This window comes from Tachypleus tridentatus, chromosome 9 (genome assembly GCF_004210375.1).
Source record: "Tachypleus tridentatus isolate NWPU-2018 chromosome 9, ASM421037v1, whole genome shotgun sequence".
Taxonomy (NCBI): Eukaryota; Metazoa; Arthropoda; class Merostomata; order Xiphosura; family Limulidae; genus Tachypleus; species Tachypleus tridentatus.
The window spans coordinates 46,348,168-46,375,387 of NC_134833.1; the positions used below are offsets into that span (position 1 = coordinate 46,348,168).

The 27,220-nt window shown below is 31.5% G+C and overlaps 1 protein-coding gene and 1 long non-coding RNA gene across 3 annotated transcripts in view; one reads left to right on the forward strand and one right to left on the reverse strand.

The window, feature by feature from the left end:
- LOC143227071 (neural cell adhesion molecule 2-like) overlaps window positions 1-27,220 on the reverse strand; it is a 126,579-nt gene that overhangs the window by 78,269 nt on the left and 21,090 nt on the right. The window lies entirely within an intron of this gene.
- LOC143227069 (uncharacterized) overlaps window positions 1-27,220 on the forward strand; it is a 39,583-nt gene that overhangs the window by 3,767 nt on the left and 8,596 nt on the right. Inside the window, exons 2-3 of one of the 2 annotated variants that reach the window (XR_013014851.1) lie at window positions 2,294-2,380; window positions 15,222-15,540. This is a non-coding gene — a long non-coding RNA (uncharacterized LOC143227069). Of the gene's footprint in view, window positions 1-2,293; window positions 2,381-15,221; window positions 15,541-27,220 lie in introns of those variants that run through there. The other variant, XR_013014852.1, reaches the window with a different exon arrangement.

A 27,220-nucleotide genomic window follows, 5' to 3' on the forward strand; every position in this document is an offset into this window, starting at 1 on the left:
ACGATAATAATATTTTGAAATATTAATACCATGACCACATATTCATATTTCAGCTAAAAAGGCCCATATAAATTATGTTAGACTGTAGTATGCATTCCTAGTAAGGTTTCAGCCTATTGATATTTGTTTGTTAAAACTGTGTAACGGATTTACTATACTCCATTTATGTTACTATCTAGGTTTATTTTAGTTTAATACATATTTACAAATGCATGTAACTTGTATTATTAAATGCATATTGCGCGAATCCCGCCAGTTCCCTAAATTTGGAGAAGAATAAAAATCAACATATATATATATATGAACATAAATCCAAGTATTGTTGGGTCTAGAACATCGCTTTAAAGCATATAAATCGCAACGCAGGGAGACAGTTTAATATTATTGGGTCGCTGCAGTTAATATACAATAAACCTTGGAAGATATAATATTGATAAACACTTATTAATCGAAAAAAAACTACAGATGTTTGACCAGGTAAGTTTATAGATTTATAACATTACAAAGCGTTTAATTTCCGTGAATTAACTTTGGACGTTAGTATTTCTACGAGGACATTATATATTATCGTCGGTGAAAAACGTAAACGTACTTGTGCTTCACGTTTTGTCAGTCATCAAGAGAAGTGTACCTGTATATCAACATAGAATTCGCTCTCTGTGAACGTTGATGAAAGATTCGGTTCCAGTCCAGATAGAAGACTCAGTATTTTTTGGTATTAGGTATTGCAGTACTTAGCTTACTACAGTTAATTGAAGATTCATATAGTAGCGATAATACAAAAAATGAGACATTAAATAATGTGTATAAATTAACTGTTAATTGTATACTAGTTATGTTTTCCTGGTGAAATGGTCATTCCGTAAAGAAATTTAAATGCTTTGTATTTGTATAAAATATATTTTGATAAAAAAACAAATGGTAACAGTACATGCATTGGATGTGCGTTAATGTAGTTTACACACGAACATATTATTAGTGTATGCTTATATGGTTACTGTGTTTATATCATTTATATCATTAATTAATTGCATTCTGTTGTGATGTATCATTCTGAAAGGCAGTATGGTTTTATGATTGCGTTGCATTGTGCTTTTTCGTATTACATGTAACTGGTTATTGAATGTTGATTTTTGTGTGTTATTTTGGTGGTATTTTTTTTTTCTCTACTAAACACGACTTTAAATTGTATGCTACTTAAATGTGCATTATTGTTATATTTTTGAGTTATGTTTTAGAAGAAATGTCGTAATTTTACATTAATTGTATGTTATTGAGTTTTTATATCTTTTTATTGGACATATGTTTTTGTAATATACTGATTTTTTGAATTTGTGAAATTCTAATATAGTTTTTAATTTCATATATAAGTTTCAAAAGTTTTAAATTTCATATATAACACTGTTATACTGGGCATGTACGTAAATGGAACACTTATTTTTCTGTTCTTACATTTGTTCCTAAATGATAATTCGTTACTAATTTTACTTATTTCAGTACGAATCTTTTTCACAAATTATAATACGCATCGACATTTAGTTGTTTCCTAACATAAACAGGTGACGTGAAAAACACAGCTCTTCAAACAACGTACGAGAGAGACAAGATATAGCATGCCTGCTAGAGAGTTAAATGTTGACTTCTTTTCTGAAAATATTCTATATTTAATGAAGATTTGTGAAACAGCTTTTAGATCACAGACAGTGTAATCAGACCAGTCAATCATCAATCACCAACAGTTGTAAATGGAAACGTAGATTTTTTAAAGGTTTTTCTAAAAAAAATAAGAATTTAGACCTCTCTGTTTTCGCGCTTAGTGGAAACAAAATCGAAAAGAGAAAGGAAAATGATTTATTGAATGTCATGAATCAAAGTGGTGATTTCTTTTAAAGAAGTTATTTTGAGATTATATATAAATACTAGAAACTGTTCATAAAGTAAGATATGTTTGATACTCTAGAAAAAGTAAGGAATAGCAGTTACGATTACGTTCAATAAGATAGCTATATAAATTTATAAGTAGATAAAAATGCATGATAAGATTTTTTTTATTTTTAAGTTATATGATATATGTGTGCTGTTAAAATAAAATCGCATGAATAGATGAGGTGAATTATATTCTAGAAATAGTAGAATGCAAGCAGAAGGTTTAACCGAAGCTATATTGCTATGTTTGTTGTAAATTACCATCTCAAATGGGTTCTATTAATTATTTCTAAAGTTTCATTGCTTCTCTTTTTATAGTGTAATTTAACTATCTAAAAAGGTACAAAATATTTTCCCTTTTGTTTAGTTTAATAGTGAATATTACAAGGCTTGGCCACATAAATGCACAACTAGATACGTTCTGATGCTTCGAAACAGCAAACCGGTATCTGAGGTAAGATGGTGATTACATTACTATTTCATAGTTCTAAATTAAACTTATGAGGAATGCTTATGAAATTAAATTATTTAAAATTATGAGTTATATTTTATTAATATTCGTTTTGCTTCTTTGTTAATTTAAAATACTTTATAGACGACAGTGATAAAAAGCCATAAGATTGTATCTTGCAGTAGAAAATAATTATAACAAACAGTTTAGGATAAAATATTACTCTAAGATTAAATGAAAACAAATGCATTAAAATTAGTTTAAATAAAACATTACTGTTCGGCTTTTAATGTGAAGTAATATGTAAGCAAATTTTACTGTTACATTTGAATATAAACACAGACTGTAATAAGATTCTTGCAAGTACTAATAAAACGAGCAATGGTATCGACACTCAGTTTTTAGCTTTGTAAATCCACAAATATTCTATCTGAGCCATGGGGGCGCGACGAAATTATACTGAAGGAAAAATAAATATTAAACACTATATATGTATACACAGTTTACATAACTATAATAACTCAGATGTAAAATTCTTACATATTTTATCTAAAAATTATGATTTCAAAATTTATAATAAGTTCTAAGTTATATTTTCGTAAAAAGGTATATTTAACAAAATGGTTATGTGGGGGTGGACTGAGTATTATCCCAAACTAAAAATGTGTAAGTAACACGCAAATTTTATGATCCTTCACTAGATCTAGTGTGTTCGAACATGCCCCAGATGAATGTAATTTAGTCATACATTCAAATTGCCAATAATGAACAGAGCTTGCTCATACACAAAAATAGGTCATAAATGGACTAGGTCGGCTTCACAAACAACTGCTTTGGTGTCTATTAAGTGGCTCTAGGTTGCCAGTAAGTGCTGTTGACTAAGGGACGGGCTGATGTAGCTTTGTTTTGTTTGTTTGTTTGTTTTGGAATTTCGCACAAAGCTACTCGAGGGCTATCTGTGCTAGCCGTCCCTAATTTAGCACTGTAAGACTAGAGGGAAGGCAGCTAGTCATCACCACCCACCGCCAACTCTTGGGCTACTCTTGTACCAACGAATAGTGGGATTGACCGTCACATTATACGCCCCCACGGCGACTCGGGCGCGAACCCGCGACCCTCGGATTACGAGTTGCACGCCTTACGCGCTTGGCCATGCCAGGCCGATGTAGCTTTCTGTAGTTTTTCGTGAAGTAACTTGTAATGTTGTAAAGTAGCCTTTTAGAATTTGTTTTGTTACAAAAAAAAAAAGTTATGAGCATGTCAAAAAGAGAACGGATAAAATGAATGCTACTTTTATATGATCAGATATTATAGTATATTTTCTGTTATATAATCATGATTTATCGTTTTTTAATTATAATTTCAGAGACATAAAGTTACAGGAACATTACATAAAAAACAACTAAATATATATTAATTAATAAATAGATACATAGATAAAGACACATAAAGGTAGACATGAAACAAATTAATATAAATGTGTTTGTAGTGAGCGGTAATTACAAAAATTACATACGAGTTTATTATTATACAACCAAAGAGGTAATTAGGTAGTCATCCGGTAAATACTTAATATAAATGATAAAAAAATTCGGTTACATTGTAATGAAATTTGAATGACGTCATTTGACCAAACGTTGACCATTTAGTTTATTTTCACTTGAGTTTGTTTCACTTATTCGTTAATTTTCAGGTGTTTAGCTTGATGTACTGGTACATCTTAACGTGTTGATAATTAACGTATGAATAAGTGGATATCTATCTGGTAGCTAGAATATGACTGTATGATAAAAGCAAAGGCATGAAACAAAGTAGCATCTTCACGAAAACTACTGATATATAATTCGAAAGAAGTGATATAAGGACGAAATACAATGAAAAAGTTTCAAAATATGCAAGACAATAAAGAGAGCATGCATTATTCGAAAATTTAGTAAAGACAGTGCGTTAGGGAAGAGAACTTGAAGAAAGCATATTACAGTAAACCATTGATAGTAACTTCTACCTATAAGGGAAAAAATAAAACACCTGAAGTACACCTAATGAAATTAAGTTTCCTACTTTCTTATACTTTTTCTCCTTTATATAAAATCCATTCTTATAGCACAACATTCACTAGGTACGGAAAATGAGGTAGAATAAACAAAAATAAGTAATTTTTAAATTGAATCTATTTTGGAATTTTCCAACTCTGTTATAGTTTTTTTTTATGGCGAACAGTGTTATTGTATTATTAGTTGATATTGTTTTTATCTATAGGGTCCAATTTTATGTATTTACTACAGAACGATCTTGGAACTGTAGGAGATTTTAATTTCATAACCTATTGTCAAACAGTTGTTTTGCATCCTTTAAAACGTTAAACATATGTTTGTGTTAAGTCACGAAGAAATAAGCTTACTTGTCAGGGCAGTTTACCTTTTTTCATATAATTCATTTTCAGACTTTCACTTTTTCAGTGAATCATTTTAATGATATGATCTTTTTTATAAAATTAATTTATTGAAATGTATATATAATACCCTTTTTATAAACGTATATTATTTCAGATTAAATTAAATATGCAAGTAGTAGTAATATAAGGAAATATTAGCATTTAGAAGTGTTTCTCGTAACTAGGATATTTATTTGAAACAATAATGGGTGAACAATAATTTTTTGTTTGAAGCACAATTTAAACTTAGTGGTAAACTGGTGTTGCTTGAAGAATTTACCTTATTCGTTAAATTCCTGTCATAGACGTTTCACAGTTGTTTAAACAACACCAATGGTAAATATTTTAACTAGAGCTTATAAAATAAACACTCAATTAAATATAAAGGCTTGATATTTCCCATGGCACTTTACTAAACCTCAACCAAAAGTGAGTATATTTTTCGACTGACCCCGTATGAATTTTTGACTTATTGTTGTACATTTGACAGTTTAATCTTACCGACTAGTGAGCGTAAAATCCTTTTCTTGTAAAGTACGACGAACTCGGCGAAGTAGAAGAATTGTACTCCAACTTTTTGTTTTATAAACTCTTACGTACTCAGATGAAATAAATAAGTAGTAACATGAATATGATATACGAAAGTTGTATGAATGATAATTTAAAGTGGACAATCTGGTATTTTACAACCAATGTGTTACATAAATAGTATATTAGTTTATTCAGATCTTGAAATTTTGTTGATAAACGTTTATGTATATGTGGTAATAGTCTTATTTAGAGTCTGTGATTTTCTCACATCAAAAATAGCATATTTACATGTATATTTGTATTATACTGTTAAATACATTTGTTAGAGTCGTAAATAATCAGTTAATGATGTAAAATTGAATAGAAAGTGTACAAGAACTGTAAATTAACTGAAATGTACATATTAAACATGTTTCATTAAATATTGAGAAACAGAATACACATTTAGTGCTTTGTATCATTATGTAAAGAGAAAGAACCAGTAAAGAACAAGTGTCGTGAACATTAAATTTATAATTTAGCTATTTTTAATTTTAAGAATAATGTAAACATATGTATGAGATTTGTATCTTAGTAATTAATGTATAATCATAAATAGCAACACATACAATCTATAATTAATTCGTTAAAACTTTGTTTCTATAACATTTTTTTTTCTTACGTATTCAACTCCTCTATTAGTAATAAGTCAACATACTGTCAGCTGCGAATAGTCAGACTAAAATTTCAGAAAATGCAAAAAGTCTGTCATGCACATTAGATATAAAAGTAATATCTATAATGAGAGTGTTATACTCACATTACATAAAACACAGCAAACAGTACTAATTGTCTTGTTCAATATTTATAAAACCGATACAATAGGTGTAATAAAAACTTCTCAAAAGTATATTAAATGGAAGAACAGGTAATCAAGTTATATAAGTTAAAATATAAACATAAGCTGAGAAAAACTGAAATCTGTATGCAGTTCTATAGCAACATAGTAACACTTTCAGTTTATAGAAACACCACATGTGTTTGTTAAGCAAAGAACAATACTCCTAATAAGACCATCCACCTGAAGAAATCTTAGCAGAATTTTTTAAAAACTAATCTTGCCTGCCCATTAAGGAATTTTCAACCTTTCTAAAACATATTTAAAATTCGTATGCAGTTCTATAGCAATGTAGTAGCACCATACGTTTTTGTTAAGCAATGTACAAAACACCTAATAAGACCATTCGCCTCATATCTTAATCAGACCTTCTAATAATAACCTCGTCTGCCTATAAAAGAATTCCCAACCTTTCTAAGACATAAGTATTATGTAAGTGAAAACTATAAAGTCACATTCAACATGTGTAGAATGAAATATTTTGTCAAGAATTAATTTACAGTTGCATACAAGGAAAGCATAGTTTATGGGTAGAGAAACAGCTTAAGAATATAGTTAATCCATAAAACCAAGGAAGTAAAACTAATATTATATGTTGATATTACTACGTGATATTTAGACACATTATTACGAAAAATTCAGCCTTTTGAGGACAAATATTTGTGAAAAGTATACTTGCCAAATATGGTAAATTACACGATGTAACAAATTTTTTTTTTTTTGTTCCTGGGCAGAAAGTGTTATTTCCCAGTTGTTTATGCCTAAAGTAAATGGAAAAGACCTATTTTTTCTTCAAACTTTGCTTTTGTGACCTGGGTATTGAAATTTTCAAATTTATCCATTTTCCAGAACATTCCAGGTAGATTTAGTGCTGAGTAGCTGATAGAGAATTTTTTCGAACTTACAAGAATTTTCAAGAACTTTCTACAATGTTGTAGAAGTATCTGTCTCTTCCCCTGGCTTATTTGGTGCACCTCAAATAGGATTGCAACAGCGTCAAGACCTTGCTAGAAGCCTTGAAGTATGATGAGTATGGCTTGGAGGTTATCGGAGACTTCAAAATGGTGACATTTCTGATGGGTCTCCAAGGAGGCTTTACCAAGTTTCCATGTTATCTTTGTCTTTGGAAAAACATGGACACCTCAGCGCACTACATAAGGAAGCACTGGCCACAATGGGCGGAGATCTGTGTGGGTAGGCACAATGTCAAGTGTGAGCCATAAGTGGACCTCCAGAAGGTATTGTTCCCACCATTGTACATAAAATTGGGTCTTATGAAAGAATTTATCATAGTTCTTGATAAGAAGTCTGCAGCTTTCAAGTACCTTCGAGACTTCTTCCCTAAGCTGTCTGGGGCAAAGGTCAAAGCTGGTATCTTCGTTGGACTACAAATAAAGAAGACCCTAGAGTGCACAGAATTCCCCAATAAGCTCAGTAGGAAGGATAAAAAGCCTGGAGCAGCTTTGTTACAGTGGTTTGGGGCTTCTTGGGCAATCACAAGACCGAAAATTATGTGGAACTGGTTGAAACTCTGGTGAAGAACTACGGTAAAATGAGCTGCAGGATGTCCCTGAAAGTCAATATCCTTGATGCTTATCTTGATAAATTCAAGGAGAACATAAAAGCATACTCAGAGGAGCAAGGCGAGCGCTTCCACCAAGATATACTGGACTTTGAACGCCACTACCAAGGAGCGTATAACGAAAACATGATGGGTGACTATATTTGGGGCTGATACGTGAAAGTGATTTATATTACAGTCGCAAATCTCGAAAAACTACTCACTTCTAAACATTTTTGTATAACTTTAATATACATACATGTGAATCTTGACTTATATGTTGTTTTATTCAGACCTTATGTAAATAAAAATGTGCAAATTTGCCCGTTTTTCCATGGAACATAGTTTAATTTCTAAATTTCATTATCCAGGTCACGAAAGCAAAGTTCGAAAAGAATAATGGTCATTTTCTGTACTTTTACAACATAAGAAATAAGAAATAACACATACGGTCCATAAACAATATTTGTGTTACATAGTGTTATTATTACTTAATTTATTATTCTACAAACTATAGTAACAATTTTCTTAGTAGCATCATTCACCTACATAACCTTAGTAACATTATTTGCCAATGCATACACCGTCTAATATGCAAAACATGTGCAATATGTAATGAAAACTATAAAATTAGTAAGTTTTAAATAGCAGATTTAATGTTTAACTTACAGAGTGAACCTATAATTGCAGTAATTGTAAGGATAATGTTTTGTAAACTTAATTACATTATAATTTCAAGGATTTTTATTAGTACTATAAAGTTGATGCCATATTGAGCTACTTCACCCTCTTGTGGTTAACAATACTCATCATATCAATGCGCTCTCTGTTGCATCTTTGTGGTTTTAGTACCGCACACTTTAGAGCTACTTCATTGTACTATGAAGTCGTCAACCTTTAGTGCCTATTACACAACAATTATATAAACCTAAGATGTTTGTTACATAATAATTGTGTAACTCCAAGGGTTTTCACATAATTATGTAACCTTCAGACAACATACTTTGTTTTTTACCAACCTGACTACCACCCACTAAGGCAGCATCCTGTGGGTGTCCAAGTATAGGGACAACTGCTGATGTAGATGATTTAAAAGCCTGAAATTTATATTTTGAATGATTTCTGTGAGTTAAACTGTGTTTAATAATTCATTTCTTAATATTCTAAGTACTCTAACTTAATTTGTTATCTATACTGATACAAGTATATTGAATATATTCATGATGAGTAATTTTGTGAGAGGTTAGTTTGTGTGAAATGACACCTCTCAGTTTTACAAGAGGGATTTGCAGAAAATAATTATATAAAACCGATTTGTTTCCTGTGTAGTTAAATAAACAGGAAATAACAGGTCGTTCGACTTAATATAATAAGTTTAGTGTAACAAACAATCTAAAATGAGAGAAATGCCGTCACAAAAAAGGACTGAACAGAAAAATTAATATAATAAATAAATCTTGCTTTATATAAAAAAAAAAAAAAGATTCAACACTTGTGCATGTACCTAACAAACGAGAAAAGCCAAGAGAGAGAGAAGCAGCTATAGAATATCCAGAAAATCTTCCGCTGAGACAGACAAATAGTCCTAAGGGGATGTTATTTATGTTGGTTTGAATGAGGTTACTCATAATAGGCTTACAGCAGACAGTACTTCTTTTCATCAAGAATTGAAAATATGTTTTTTTGGAGTTTTAGAGCTCTTTACTGCAATTCCGGTTCGACCATTCACGTAGAAAAGGATTTTGAATAATTTGTGGGGGCAGTACAACACTGATAAAAAATTTATTTTATAATTGATAGAAAATATATATATTTTTTTCGTTTTGAGTGTCATTTTGTGGTTCTTTACTTGTTGAGACAGATGAACCATGTAACACACTATGAGTCATTTTAATGAGATAACTGTTATTCTGCATCCAAGGAAAATGAAGAGCATATACTTTAGCTTTAGATTTTAGTGTTTCAACAATCCCAGTATTTCTAACTTTTGACAGTAATGGGATAACATGAATGAAAATTTAGTTATGTATTTATTTGAGTCTTACTTTCAATAAACAGTAGTGGTCAACATCTCTCAACTCCTGTCCTTGTGAAACAGAACATTGAGGAATGGAAGAGTGTCATTGATTTCATGTTCTATGGAAAACTGTATGCTGTCAAATTGTCTGTGTATCAACCTGCTACCTGGGCAACTTATGATCATGGTACGCTTATTTTATCACCCATAGAAAATAAGAACTAGAAGCCTTCCATGCTCATCTGAACAGATAATTTAACAGCATAGAATATTCCATGCAACTTGAAGTCGATAATTTTCTTCCATTTATCGATGTTCTCTTATCACTTATGGAAGTTTCAACCCCTCTTGCTTTCGATTCTGCCCAAAGTGAAGGCATGAAAAAAAAATACAACACTTAAGAACTGCAAACAACATTACTTATCTAGAGGTTCAAAAGTTGTAATTGTCCCTTGCTTCATCTCAAATCTAAGCACTGCATTACATTCTACTGTCACAGTAAGAGTACAGACAAATTCTGTCATGCTTACAACTGAGTCTTTCCCTTATAATGTAAAGAATTGCCCTATATAGTTGGAATATTTTACAGGTCCACGTCTACTCCTGTCTCTGTCCCCACTGTTGTATCCAGTGGCTGCTTGGGTCCATTTTCTTTGGCCCCGGGATTATTCATTCAGCCCTCAGTCACTTGAGGCTCCTTTTAACAAAGGTCTGCCCTATCTTCCAACAGTAGGTTCTCTACCCAGTTCGCCACATCTTAAACAAACATGAACATTTTGATGCAGTTTATTTTGTTCTAATCTGGATGAAAGTAAGTGTTTGGATAATTCTAATATATTGTATGTGACTCCTTTTGCAGGAAACAATCTTAAGAACTGATGAAATTGTCATCTTTCTGCAGTTTTTATACCAGAATGACGGGCTGTGTGATGGATGAGCTGATGGAGGTGTGGCATTGCAAGTTGATTATCGTATACCCATCATTACTGTGTCAATAAATATGTCTTTAGAGGTTGAGGCTATCGTATCTCTGTGGGTTACACCATCACTGTTTGGTCTCTTTATCTGTCTCCAGGAGAGGCCTACGACGAATCAGACAATGATAATAATTTTAACAGCTATTTTCTCCATTCCTTTTTCTTTGGAGACTTTAATGGACACAATATCCTTTGAAATGGTGTTGATATTGATGGTATGAGTCGTGCTATACAGTGTATGCTCTTGAATCGCCACCTTTCTCTCTTTAATACTGATTTCTTTGCCTATTTCCATACATCTAGTAAATATTTTACTATTGTTGATTTATCTATCTATCTGTTCTCCTTCATTTTTCATTTTCTTGGAAGGTTGAAATTTACTCATAAGGCAGTGATAATTTTTCTACCACTTTGGAGAGACTGGCTGCAGCCATTGCCACCTGATCAATGTACAATTTTGGAAGTTGGAGCATACTATCTATTCATGAGTGCTTGGATGTAGTAACTGATTGTATAATTTAAGTGGCTGTTCATTACATTCCCAAAACCTCGACTCATTTTTCATAGTATCCTGATGCGTGGTGGAATCTTGCCTGTAATAAAGCATGGACGGCCCAGAAACAAGCTTAGGATAACTTTTAGTATCCCACTCTGTTCAACCATATGGCTTTCCAACGGACTCATGCTTGTGTCTGGCTGGTAAGATGTCAAAGCTAGAAGTTCACTATCAGCATCTTCATTATCATCAGTTCTAAGGGCATATGAGGTAAGATTTGGAAAGTCAGTGGAAAGTATGCTTCCCATCTTCTTTCCATTTTGCCCTCCATTGGCCAAGAAGTTGCTGATGTACAGAGCATCACCAGTACTCTAGGACAGAGCTTTTATTATCTCTCCAACACTTATGATTTTTCTTTTGTCCTTTTGGCCATCATGTCTTGGGTACCATTTACACTGATGGGATTTCAACTAGCTCTTTATTAGTTTCGCAATAAATCAGTTGGTCCTGACGACATTTATAATAAGATATATTACGACATCTCTCTCCTACCTTTCTTGCCTGGTTGTTTTTAACAGGATTTGGCGAAATAATTATTTTATAGGTGCGTTGTGCAGGGCTATTTTTTTCCTTTCTCAAAACCTGGGATGATCTCAATATTCCTTCTAATTACTATTGGTTTCACTCGCTATCTCTAAGATTTTACAGCTCTTAAGTGGGAGTGATATGTTATATATGAGTTTACATTCGCCACTTCTCAACAAATAAAGGTTTAATCTAGTGCTAACACATACACTAGAAACTTACAATTTAAATTTATATAATATGACAACATTATTCTGGAAATTATATTCTTCAGTTAAAAAATCAAGGCAAAACCATTATTTTACGTTTCCTAATTTTTTAAAAGGTACTTGAGTAAGATCTAACAGATGTATAAATAAAAAGTGTTTCTATAACGTTTAAAAAGTGTTATACTATAGTAATGCCTCAAGAAATATGAAAAAGTATACTCACTTAATTAAGCTGCTACAACTGATATACGCATACACATATGTATGTATATTGTGGAGTGTTTTGACAATCATTGAACTTTATTTAACATTTCTTGTGAAATCCAATTTCATGAAGAGATAGGTCGCACATGAGACTACTTTCATATGTAGAAGCAGTTCACGTGAAGTTTCTACGTCAAATACAGACGCAAATTATGTAATATATATGGTTGCTTTTGCAGTGCAAAATATATCTTAACTATGATAGAAAGTATATTACAAATCTGTCGGTGTACTTCAGTTAAGGATTTAAGAAGTATATAATGGACGAATCTTAAAACCCCGTAATTCTCTCACTATTGCAGACTACATCAACTTAATAAAGTCTAGTTATTTCACGAATAATATTCTTTAATATTCTCTTACCCTTTTGCTATCTATCAAGGTGTTAATGAGTCAAAAGAATACAAACATTTAACCAATTTTCTAGAATTAACTACTAAACATAAAGCACCTACGTAGCTATTTGCATTAAACATTTTCCAAAATAAGTCTAAACTTATACAGTGATGTTGTTCTTGTGTATATCTTAACCTTGTACGTACAATTGATAGGAAAGTATCTAAAAAGATAAATCTATAAATCTACCTAAAAACAACATAAACAATATTAGATTGGGGAACTTGATGGAGATTATTGATGCCTTTGAAATACAAGAAAAGAAACTTGTATGCATGACTTATAAAGGTAAACTCCAACAAGGACATCCGAAAAACAAAGTTCGACGTTTTTATCGCGGTAGTATAAAGAAAGTGATCAGGAAGATATAGATGTCATGAGTTCCAAGAATAGGAAAGTAAGATCACAAAAAACACAGTAAAAGCAAAAGATACGTATTTCTTTACATCAGTATTTTTTTAAGTTGTTTTGTTTCGATTAACATCAGATACCACAAAAGCACTGAAAGTGGTGCTAATTTAGATTTTGTTTTCAGAAATATTTCATTATAAATATATGATGTATACTTTTCTGTTATTGATTTGAAAGTCTAATTAATTATCGTTCCATAAAATATATCATATTATATATACTTTTAAATATGTTTTACTAGTAATAAAAGATATTTATAACAACCATAAAAATGGTTTTAAATCATTAAGTCGTGAAATGATTCATACCAAGTAAACTCTTCCAAAACAATTGTCACTTTAGAACAGTTTTCTTGTCTACTTTTAGTTATAAACCTTATATTTAGTTATATACCTTATGTTTTACTGTAGCCAATCATATTTTCCTCATATTATAGAAGACGGCCAACTTATCCATTCCTCTCTTTTTCTATTAATATTATTATTTGTTGTAATATCTATTAAGACTACTGCTTTTATATCATCTATTAAAACTACTACTTATTGTAACATCTAATAAGATTACTACTTCTTGTAACATATATAAACGACTACTACTTAATGTAACATGTATTATACTATACTTGTTTTAACGTCTATTATTACTACTTTTACTTGTTGTAACATCTGTTAAGACTGATACTTGTTCTAACATCTATTAAGAATACTACTTGTAATATCTATCAAGACTACTACTTGTTGTAACATCTGTTAGAATTACTACTTATTGTAACAGCTATTAAGACTGCTACATTTTCTAACATCTTTTAAAACTACTACTTGTAACATCAATTAGGACTACTTCTTGTAACATCTATTAAGACTACTACTGGTTGCAACAACTATTAAGATTACTTTTATTGTAACATCTATTAAGTGTACTAGATGTTGTAAAGTCTAAATTGCTGGAAAAAGGAACAGATGTGCTATCTTTCCAACAAAATAGAATTATTGCAACTGTAAAAAGGTTTTTTTATACGGTCTTAATAATATTTTATCAATTGATTAGACTGTGACGTTTTAAGTCTTTCTCATCATTGGCTTTCAGTGTATCAAACTTGTATCCTTTTATCTCTTAGAGAATTAATAGCTGTGCTACTGAAGTTTATAATTCTAATATCTCACAGCTTTCCTTGATTTGATCGTAGAAAAAAAATCTGCGTGACTCCATTCATTAAAATTTTTAATGTTTTATTTCAAAAGTAGAATTGTGATTAAAAAGAAAAGGAAGGTAATATCACAATAAAATCTAAAGATATTCATTTCTTGGCTCAATATCTATTTCAGTAGGTTGCATACTGTGCTAAAATAATAATATATTTTCCCACTCAATATCACTATTGTTGGATAAAAATCATTTCCTATTTACTGCTTAACAGTATCAATATTAAAGCCTCGAGCTCAAGCTTAACTACGTCAATATAGCGAAAGTTTAATGTAAGATTCTCTGAACGTCGGGTGATTTTTAATTAAAAATAAATGTTAATTAAGACAAGATATCCTAGTGTATTGTGGAAATTACGAACTCATAATTCAAAACAGAATTGTAGTTGTTGGAGACCAATTTTATGGGTTTTTTTTTTTTGTATTGTGCTAAAGCAAGGCCATATTATTAGGCATCTTATGCATAATGGAAACAGCTGTTGGTCTTCAAAACAATAGCAATAGTTGTTCACAGACTGATGACGTGAGCTCATCTTGTGATTGCAACGCGAAAAAAGATTGAAAGCATATATTATACACATACTAGACTGCAACTTGTAGGAATAAGAAAAAGAAATGGTTTTTGTTTGGAATTAGTTCAATTCCTTAGCAGCTAATACACGAAACAAAGACGTGATACTGTACAGTTAGAATTAACTCAGATCCATATATACTGACAAATAAAATAGCAATACAGAAATGGTGTTGTGCGTTTGGAACAGCTCAATCTTTGTTAGATAATAAATAAAACAGGTATGAAAGTGCAAATAAATCTGAATTTCAAGATTTTAAGGCTAATACGTTTTACTGACAAAATTATCTATATATCTTTATCATATTATTAGAATGTTCTTTGGAAGAGAAGGCTACATCTGCGGCTGTGTGGATAAATCAGCTTCAACGTAAAAACTTCTATATACCATGGAATGTGTTTGATATTTCTGTTCTGTGAAGTTACTAAAAACAAACAGTATCAACGTCAGATGTACATTTAGGAAGTCTAGCCCTATAGGAAAATGTTTAACAAAATTTTCTCGATGTGGTGGGGCTGGGTAATAACCTAAAAATATGATGTAAACCTTAGTTTAGTTTTTAAATAATCATGTTGATGTATAAATGTAGAGGTAAGACTGGTAAAGCACTGCAAGAATAAAATGATTTGGGTTAAAAGTTTGAAACATTATCCTCGCTCTACTAGAACATATTGAAGCTTATTTATTTCACTTAGTAAATCTTTTCTAAGGTATTGGGAACCCCCTATTGATAGGGCTGTTGCAGCTCTGGTTAAGGGTTACTGAGTGAGGATTAGAAACATTATAGTTCAGAGGTTGCTATAAATGTTTAACAACGCGATTAGGATTTTCAACGAATGAAGCAATTATAAAAAAGTGAATGTATTATAAACGTAGGAATAGTCAAGGTGGGTACTCAAGAGGCATAATACAAATATGCACACTAAACAATTAACAATGACAGAGAGCTGTACTTTAAAAGATGAAGGTCACTTACTTTCATTTGTTTCTATACCCTACAAGACCAAAAACAAGGTAAGAAACCATCGCTAAGATACCGAAACAGAAACTGATAAACCCATCAGATTCTTCGTCTTTCTTCTTCTAGTTTCAGTCTAGATAATTTCATAACTGTCATGTTACCCATGTCTGTTTAAACCTAGAACCATTTGATGTGTTCCTTGGCAGTACACAATATCATCGCTTAGTCATGATAAGTAGTACTAATTTAAAAAAATCATAATTCTAGTGTCAAAGAAGTTATTATTACTCCTTGAAGTTACCTATTTTAGAAAATTTTATGTTTCATTAAATTAAAAATCTCAAGTACATGGTGAAAGAGAAAATACCAGCCAATAATAGACGAACATTAGATGACCATAACATAAAGGAATACTTAGTACTTTGTACATTATACAGTCGGTGTCTTTAGGAAGCGAACCTCTATATTATGTATGAAGTGAGGGAGTAAAAGTGATCAATACACATAATATTTAGTTTTATTACACACATTCATAGAATACATTAATTTACAGACAGAAGGAAAATTTCACAAAACAAACAATAAAAAAATATTTCGTAGAGTTAAAACGATGCAAAGGTAACAGTGACAAAGAGAAAGCAAACAAGAGTATAAAGATAATACAGCTATACTTAAATTATCCCTATATGACTTTATATATTAAAATTTAATGTTACCCTGTAAAATGCATGCTTGTCTTTAACGTAACTTCAGTTGGAAGTTACATACTTTTGACTTTAGGTATGCAGTTTACTTATCATGATATCATGGTTATAACATCCTAATGTCAATATGGTATAACTAAGAGCCTGGGACATACGTACGAGGTAAACCAAACTGAGTCAAAACATATCTTTATTATTACAGACTCTCGCTGCAATATCGGTCAAGTTCATCATAACTATTTTGTACCAGTGCTTTTTACAGTGTAACATTAAATATTACAATTGAAAGTTATGTAGAGTTGATCTATTTATACCAGTTTAATCCCTATATTATTGTTTAAATTGTTTTTGCCATTGTCACCCCTAAATCATTTTACATATACAAACTGTTTTTATTATTTATATTATACGACAGGAAGACAGAGACAGCAGGTTTTCGTATACATTATTGTAAATACTTAGTGGATTGCTAGAAGTAGACTCGCACATGTAAATATGTTCTTACCATTAAGAACTAATTTTGTAGTAGCGCCTTAATTGTGATGTTTTTCTAGTCGAATCATCCAATGGACGTTCAGTATTTTGGGATCAGTTACAGGCTATTTTGAAAGAAAATCGATATGTGAGCACAATATGTGTTGAAACGCCACCAAATATTTCTACCATAAAGATATATATGATCTAGAGTGAACTTAGCTGTGACAAATCTAATGAGTTTTGTTTACCGGTGAAGTTTATCGGCAATAATGTTATGCTTTATGTATATTTGTTGTTTTGTTCGTGGGTTCCAACGTCAAAATTTCAAAAGAACTCTCAAAATATTTCCAGATAAAAGGCAGCATAATTATACACCTTCAAGTGTGGAAATTACTAAATTTTTTTACTCTTTATATATAGTAAATATAATAAACTAACACAGGAACTTTAACAAGGAAATGGCTTAGTATCAAGACGCCTCCAGTGGATCAGCGGCATGTCTGCGGAATTACAACGCTAAAATCCGGGTTTCGATACCCGTGGTGGGCAGAGCACAGATAGCCCATTGTGTAGCTTTGTGCCTAATTCAAAACAATGACAAACAATAACAGTATGAAGATGGTCTTGCGTGTTTAACACAATAAATATGGAAAGTGAATGAAGAGAAGTTTAATAGTGCTAACTATAAAATAATCATTATGTGTAAATGTATAAGAAACATTATAAATTGTCTAGTTTGATCTACATATGTAACTTTCAATAAAACATGTGCAGGTCGGAGTAAAATGATAAGCTATGTATAACGTAGAGAAATATAAGATATTATTGTACAGTTTCTTTGTTTTTTGAATTTCGCGCAAAGCTACTCAAGGGCTATCTGCGCTAGCTGTCCCTAATTTAGCAGTGTAAGGACGAGAGGGAAGGCAGCTAGTCATCACTATCCACCGCCAACTCTTGGGCTACTCTTTTACCAACGAATAGTTGGATTGACCGTCACATTATAACGCCCTCAATCGCTGAAAAGGCGAGCATGTTTGGTGCGACGGGGATGCGGACCCGCGATTCTCAGATTACGAGTCGCACATCTTAACCCACCTGGCCATGCCGAGCCTAACGTATAGTAATATAAAATATTATTGTATAGTTTCCCAACAGTGGCACTACAAATCTTACAAGTAAAATGATTGGATCCAAAAATGAAATATAGTATTCATTAAATAAAGTACTTCCACAAGTCACCATTTTTCATTACCACTGATGTTAGTGTAAGAAACAATAACATCTGTGGTAATGAAATGTTACGTTAAAGTCTCTCAAATAATCATTATTTATGTCATTTTGTATGAGCTTGTATACGTGTGTGTGTGTGTGTATATATATATAATGTATATATGAAGCAATCTATTACGCCTATTACGTGCTTTTTCTATCAGCTTCCTTTTCTTTACGGTTGTTTATGTTCTGCTTTTCTCTCATCATTCCATAATTCATTTTGTTCTCGCAGGGTAAATCGTGTCATATATATAATGTGTACTTTATTTTTCTTGTTCGAACTTTCATGGCAGATCTTCCAACAGTAGCTTCAATTTACAGTGAGAAATATTTTAAAATTAGTATCGTATCACTTAATTTCTAAAAAGTGTATATATATATACACGAAAAAATCAATAAAATATTCATGAGTGTAAAAGTTACTATATACTCTGCGTGTTTTGATAACATTTTTCAAGTGGATAGTAGTGTTTGTTTTTGAATTTTGCACAAAGCTACTTGAGGGTTATAATTATAGTATATGACTAGAGGGAAGGCAGCTAGTCATCAGTCATCGCCAGCTCTTGGGCTCGTCTTTTACTAACACATTATAACATCTCTCACGGCTGAAAGGGCGAGCATGTTTGGTGTGACGCGGATTTGAACCCGCGACCCTCAGATTACGAGTCGAGTGCCTTAACCATCTGCCATGCCGAGCCGCAAAATTGGTTTAAACAGATACACTATCTTCTTCCGAGATAATCGTGCTTATAAAAGGTACGCACATATGAATTCATCAACGAATATATGATGTTTAAGAATGGAAATGCTTAGAATTACTATGAACCACTTTCAAGAATAGAAATCTTTAGAAATTTTTTTCACGACAAAACAACACAGTCGGAGATATTAGGTGAACACTTAGCCCAAGTTGATATTCCTACGAATTCACAACTTTGTCAAGATAAAGTATAAGAGTAAATTCGTTTTTCTTTTCAATTTATTTGCTTCTATAAAAGAAACAGACAAACTTAATTTAAAACTACTGACACACTTATCTTTGTTCGGCCCATATTACACGGTTAAATTGCCTTATTTATCTAGCAATTCATAGTTTCATATTTAAGCGACTACATTACGGAAGGCTAAATAGGTTATATTAAACCTATTTTGAATATGAAAATGGGCAAGTCATTTAAAAACATCAGCCGACCATATCCTGAGATAAGACTACATGACTAAAAGTATGTGGTTACCTGACCATCACACCCATATGTGCTTGTTGAACATCTCATTCAAAAAATAAGGTGCATTAATATGGAGTTGGTCTCTTATTTGCTGTTATAACAGCCTTCACTCTTGTGGGAAGGCTTTTCACTAGATTTTAGAGCATGACTGCAGGGGTTCGCTCCTATTCAGCTACAAGAGCATCAGTGAGGTCGAACACTGATGTCGGGCGAGAAAGCTTAGATCGCAGTCGACGTTCCAATTCATCCCAAAGATGTTCAATGGGGTTGAGATCAGGAATCTGTGCAGGCCAGTCAAGTTTTTCCACACCAACCTCGGCAAACCACGTCTTTATGGACCTCGTTTTTTGCACTTTGGCATTTTCATGCTGAAACAAAAAAAGACCTACCTAAACTGTTGCCACAAAGTTGGAAGCGCAACTTTTTAGTCTCTAAAGTGTCATTGCATGCTGTAGCATTAAGATTTCCCTTCACTAGAACTAAAGAGCGTAGCCAAAGCTAGGAAAAACGGTCCCAAACCATTATTTCTCCTCCACAAAACTTTACAGTTGGCATTATGTATTCAGGCAGGTAACGTTCTCCTGGTATCCACCAAATCTAGATTCGTCCGTCAGACTGCCAGATAGTGAAACGTGATTCATCACTCCATAGAACACCTTTCCACTGATCTAGAGTCAAATAATGGTGTACTTTATACCACTCCAGTCGACGCTTGTCATTGCGCATGGTAATGTTAGGCTTGTGTGCGGCTGCTCAGCCATGAACACTTATTTTATGAAGCTCCTGACAAACAGTTATTGTGATGACGTTGCTTCCAGAGGCAATTTGAAACTACGGTGTGTTGCAACTCTAAACAGATGATTTTTACGCGCTACGAACTTCAGCACTCGGCGGACCCGTTTTGTGAGCTTCTGTGGCCTATCGCTTTGTGGCTGAGCTACTGTTGCTTCTAGACGTTTCCACTTCACAATAGCAGCATTTACAGTTGACCAGGACAGCTCTAGCAGGGCACAAATTTGACAAACTTACTTGTTAGGAAGGTGGCATCCTACGACGATGACACGTTGAAAGTCACTGAGCTCTTCAGTACAACCCATTCTACTGCCAATGTTTGTCTATGGAGATTGCATGGCTGTGTACTTGATTTTATGCACCAGTTAGCAATTGGTGTGGCTGAAATAGCCGAACCCACTAATTAGAAAGGGAAGATTCATCAGTAGTCTCATCAATATATATTGTAGCTTACATCATGATGATGAATAAAAAAATAGGTACAATAAGAATAAAATATGAAGTTTTAGACAAGTGCTCTTCAATCATGATTAAGAATAACATTTCTTACCAAACTTATGACCGTAAAATTAGTGACGATTCATTAAACCACAATTGGTAAGAAAAGATATTAAAACTTATGTTTGGAATAAATACACAACGTTTTACTAAACTATTCATAATGGAGTAATGTAATGTGTGAATTATTATTTGAATATTTTAAAGAATGAGGGCTAAATCCAGCATCTAGGAATTGAAGGCAGAAAACAAATTTAAATCGTAAATTTGAGCTCACGTCTTACAAGCTATATGTAAAATATTTATAATTAATAAATCATGGAAAGCCTTCCTTATAAATCATATTGATTTTATAAAAATTTATAGCGGAAAAGTATAAAATACGTAAGTTCTTAGGCATGCTAAATTTTTTGTAACCTTTTTATTTCTATATGCTGAACATTCTCTTCTCAACTTTAACTCTTATCTTAATTTCATTTCATATTACTTCATTTCATTTTCTTTCTTTTGTTTTAACTTTTCTATTACCTATCTGTCGTTTCCACTTTGTACTAATTTCCTCTTTCTTATCTTTCTTTTTACTTATACAGTTTCTTATCTTTATCTGTATATCTCGCTAGGCCTACTTTTCCTAACTTGTTAATTGTAGAAACCTCTTCTTTTGTCGTTCCTGGCTTCATCGTTCCCTTTTGATTTTCTAGTGATTTTTGTCTGATTTCTTTTGTGTTCCCTTTTCACTGATTGACTTTGTGTTTCAGCGGCGTTTCTATAATCAACTGCCCAAGCTGAATATTAGCTAATACCAAGATGTTCTTTGTATAAACAAACGTGATGTATATTTCTCACTGTTCTAACATTTAGTTCTTCCTCTTTCCTTTGTTTCTCGCTCTTATTTCCTGGTTTTATTTTTATTGTTTTTGTAAAGCTAAATAACTGTAATTCTTTTGATTATTTAGTGTTTTCAAAACCGGTATTGGAAGTTATTTTGTTGATAGTCATAAATATTGTATATATATATAATATGCATGTATAATTCTTTGTTTAACATTTTACAGCAATTTTAAAACGAAATGTATAACATATAATATATTTATGTCTGCACACTGTATTTCTTACTTAGATTTTTTTATATGCCGGCTGGTTCAAAAATTTATTCAAAGAAAAATATTCAGAAATTTAGAAGCATAACGGTGTGTGTTGTGGGGTTACCCGGTAACAATATCATTGAAAAAAAATAAGGTAAACTTTATATCCTTAGACACTTTTATTAATATAATTGCACCATACACAAAAAAATTGTGTTTAAAAGGTATAAAGTAATAAATTAAAAATTTTAAAATAAATTTTCTAGACTCGCTCTACAACAACAGTTAACGTAATAAAATACAAATGAAATGGTGGTAAACAAATAATAGGCATGTTTAAAGTGCTGTCAAAATGTGACAGTTTCTAATTAGGTTGTTTTGTTGTAAAAATTAGTTGATTTTTCTTGTCTATGTGCATGGACTCTAAGTGTGACGAAATCTGACACATTTCTTATTATTGTTTGATTGTTTGTTTTTGAATTTCGCGTAAAGCTACACGAGGGCTATCTGTGTTAGCCGTCCCTAATTTAGCAGTGTAAAACTAGAAAGAAGGCAGCTAGTCATCACCACCCACCGACAACTCTTGGGCTGCTCTTTTACCAAAGAATAGTGGGATTAACCGTTACATTATAACGTCTCCACAGCTGAAAGGACGAGCATGTTTGGTGTGACTGGGATTCGAACTCGTGACCCTCAGATGACGAGTCGAATGCCTTAACTCGCCGGTCCATTTTTTGTCATCTAATATAATTTCATCTCACAGCTGCAGTTGAAAAGTAAGACATCTTTCAGAAGTAAAAGAAAGTGTTTTGAAACTGTATACTCTGCAATATTTATATAAAAATTGCAACAAAAATAAAAGTGAGTAACTGATATACGATGATATTTACTATAATGTTTTGCATCAGAGGAAGCTAGTAAGCCGCTGAGAAAGGAACATTCATATATGATTTGTTATGTGATCGTTAACGGTTTCCGACAGTGAAGTTTTGCGAAATTGACTTTTCTCATCGTTATTCATCTCTAGCAGTTTTTTTAGAGAGAAGATAAATACCTTGTACTTCGGCAATCTCTAGAAAACCGAGAAAACCAGCTCTTTACATAAAAAGACAAACAAACAAAAACTAACAACAAACATAAAAGAAATGATGAAATAACGAATAGAAAATAATAACAAACAGAAATATATATATATTTTCAAACCTGCCATGTGTTGTTTCTCTCACAATTTTCGAGATTTTATAAGAGAAAGACTTAGTATGTGTGGAATGAGTGGATTAGTCTTGCCTATGAAAAGGTTAGAGCCTTTTAACTTAGGATTAAATAACGTATTTAAACTTCTAGATTTCATTAGTATTATTCTTTTGTCAATCTTCTCTTTCAGTCTTTTCCTGTCTAATCATTAGAACTCCGAAATGTGAAGTTTGTTTTAATAACACATTTCGCTCTCTGCTATATCAACCACGGAAAATAGAACACCGATTTTTAATGCTCTATGTTCGTAGGGTTAGCGCTATTCTTGAGAAGACTTCAAAGTATTAAAAATATATTTTTATTCATTTCCCTTGGTTCATTTTTCTGAGAACGAAGGTTATTTAGACTTTTGTTCGTTTGCTGGTGAAGTTTTAGTAAGATGTTCTTCGGAATGAAACGTTTAATGGTATACATCTTTGCTGTGACCTTTCTCATTTTCAGTATCGAATTTTACAAATGATTATAACAAAAACATAAAAGTTTTGCAGATTAATTAGAATTTATTTTGTTTAATTCCAGAATTAGAAAAGAAAAACTAATTCTTTTCACCGCCATTTCCTTCGAATAAAAACTAAAAATAATAGAATTATGAAAATTATTTTCTGAAACGTTTTTGACAAAAATATAATTTTGTTGATCCTTTAGCTGAAGACAATACATGATAACTAAACGTTTCTAACATATATATTTTTAACTATTTAAAAGATATTTTGTTCAATTACTATAAACCAAGGTTAACTTGTAAATAGTGTTTTTCTAGATAATGTGTCCTTGGGAAAACTGTATAAACTCGGACTAAATTTTACAAAAAAATTATTTTAACGTTTAGATAAGAAGGTAACAAAGTCATGGTATACCTAGAAGAGACAGGAAATTCTTCTTTATATTTCATAATTGAATAAAAAACATTTTTGATACCAAAAAGACATATAAAACACAAAACGTCTGAACTTAACTCCATTAAACAGATTTAAATGAACACACAAATGAACCAGTTATCAATTAATATTGTATTAAAATTACCATATCAGTCTAAGGATATTGTTCTAAATATATTTTAAAAGTTATTTTTTAAAACAACTCATAATAATAATAATGTTATGTGGGTAAGATGTTGTGAAACTTTACGAAACAACATAAATATAACAAGTACACACACACACACACACACAAGGTAAATTGCAGCTGTTCGTGTCTAAACGTTTTTAGGTATACGCAAAATTCTAGTTTTTTGTTATTATCACTATGGTCATTTGTTTTCAAAACGTTTATAATATATATTTATAATATCAATATTATACACATTTTTAAATAATATTAATTTCGAACTAATTCATATGCTGTTTCTGTTATACGATGTTCATTTTGAACGATTTACTTTGTAGTATTGAACCTTTCGTTTAATGAGTTTAAAATCACAAGGAGAAAGACGTCTCGTCTCGAAACTTTGTTAGTATTAGAATCGTCTGTTAATCATTTACCATTTATTCATGGTATAAGGCTTAGTTCTCTTTTTGATTTCGACTTTATTGTCATACAGCGGTATTTGTGTGACTTTGGGAGTACTTTAACATAAATGTACGTTGCCATGCCAACATTGTAATGTCCGCAGCGAGTTCTACAGTTCAACCGGTGAGACAATCTGCATTAGTCTTCAACATCAAACTTGTAGCGAGCATATGCAGTCCAGCACGAAGCAGAGTGTATCACAGTAATTCATAGCGTTAATTAATTAAACCAGATTGTGCATATATAGAATTATTTCTTTCTATAAATATTTTACACAATTTTTCTTCTAAACACTTTGAATTATATATATATATTATCCCCTTTCTGGTTATTGTACCGAGAAATTATATTTAAAACATCAATGTATCATGTATGTGCGTATTAAAATCAAACGAAAATGAAATTTGTTTAAATTGTTTCATTGTGTTTTAGTTTCGTTAAGAAATTATCATATAATAGTAAATCATTTGCACTAATTTAATAATTAAGAACAGAAAAAGCAACTATTTTGATAGCATATGTTAACAAGAATCAAAATAACCAAAGGTTATATTAGTATACAGGAAACATGAGTACATATTCTAGTGTTCATTAAACTGATAATGCAGCGGTTTTGCATACACATCTGTTCATTGGTATATATGTAGGTTGGGGAAAGTAGATTTTTATATAGACTTTTCACTGATGTCAATAGAGCAACCACTGATATGAACATAAAGATCGTTATAAACTTTGGTTTTCGTGTAAGCAGTGAATTATCGACAAAACATATTCAAAATTTCAATATGCATATATCTGTTATATCGAAGTTAATTAAAATACTACTACAAAATAAATTTGCAATAAGGGCTTTTGTAAATGTGTATATGTATCAAACAAGAGAACTTAAGACGACAATATTAACATAAAACATTATATAATCAAACTTGTTATCGCCCTTTTACAACATAATTGCAGTCACAGTCCTTAAAGACGTAATTTTAATTTTGAATTTTGCTTTCAAAATATATTATAGATTTATAATTTACACCCATATACTTACAGAAAAGTGGAATCCAGTACTAAGGTGGATAAACAAACTTATAAAACGTCTAAACGTTGAAGATTTAAAGATTAAAAAAAAAAAACTACAACGATTCGACCAGTGCGAGTGAGCATTGAAAAATTGCATTTATTATACAAGTGTTTAAGTGAGCCAATCACAACGCAGCTGAAATACTATTAGTGAAGGACATAACGAGGTCGTGGAAAATTATTTATTTCCATATATCGGTGTTCCCTTGAATTAGTGATGTTGAGAAAACCCACTTGTAGAGAAATAGAAATGCAAAAACAGCTCGTTTGGGTTGAGAAAATATTTTACGTAGAAGAGCGAACAATAAGGTGAACCTTACGATGACCGAAGAAGGTCGGAACGTTGTTCGCTCTTCCATATAAAATATCTTCTCAACCCAAACGAGCCGTTTTTGCATATATATAGGGTTCCCTTGATTTTTATTTTGCATATGAAATTCCTGAGATATTTCTAATTCAATAATCGAACATGTTAGATCTTGTTTTATTCATAGCAACAAAAATCCTAAAACTATAATGCAAAACACAGTTACTAACATCATAATCATAATGTGTACATGTCTCACATAATTTCAACCTAAGCTAAGAAACCAAATGCAGCTCTTTAACCTACAATCCCTACTAAGAACATTGCAATTCCGTGTAGGTAAAGAACAATATTAAAGCAAAGTTTGAATTTCATTTTTCTCTTGGACAAAAGAAAAAATAATGTTATGAATACAAGTATGAGGACTGTAAAGAAAGCTACAAAAGTAAAACAAAGTGAAAACTTTAGTTTCACATAAAGGAATACAATCATGCATCTTAAATCTTTCAACACAAATAACAGTGGTCACAACACTTCTCATTCGTTTCATGTAATTTCTAAGGAAAGCAACAATTGCAAAAAAAAATCAAAAATGAAAAAGGATCGATCAATCAATATGAAAGAGAAAACTCTGTATAGACAGATTTATTGATTCCTCTTATATCTGTTCTTGACTGTCATTTCAGCTGCTTGAATTCTTATTAATTTAAATGAATTATCTAGCAGTTACTAGTTGTATCTGAACGTCGTTATTTAACTATTTTTTGCTTTTAATCCTCCAGTGTGGATGTTTTATAGGTATATTCATGCTCATATGTTTATTAAATGTTTTTAGACTTGAAATATTTTATGATCATCTGATAATTGACTCACATAGGATAACACTATCTATATTATGTTTTATTGTATACGAACTTAGGTAGTATCTAATGGTATTCAATATTCAATTCACACTTGTAGTTATCTACGTAGCCACAAAGCATTATTTTTACTTCTTTTACGTGTAACGTGTTATACGACATAAGTGTAAGAGTTAAGTATTTTATTATTTCTATTTATTGAATGTCATTTAATATTTTAAATGCTACAAATACACTGAAATAAAAATGATACGCTGCTTGATAACGTATATGAAATTATGAACTTCTTGAC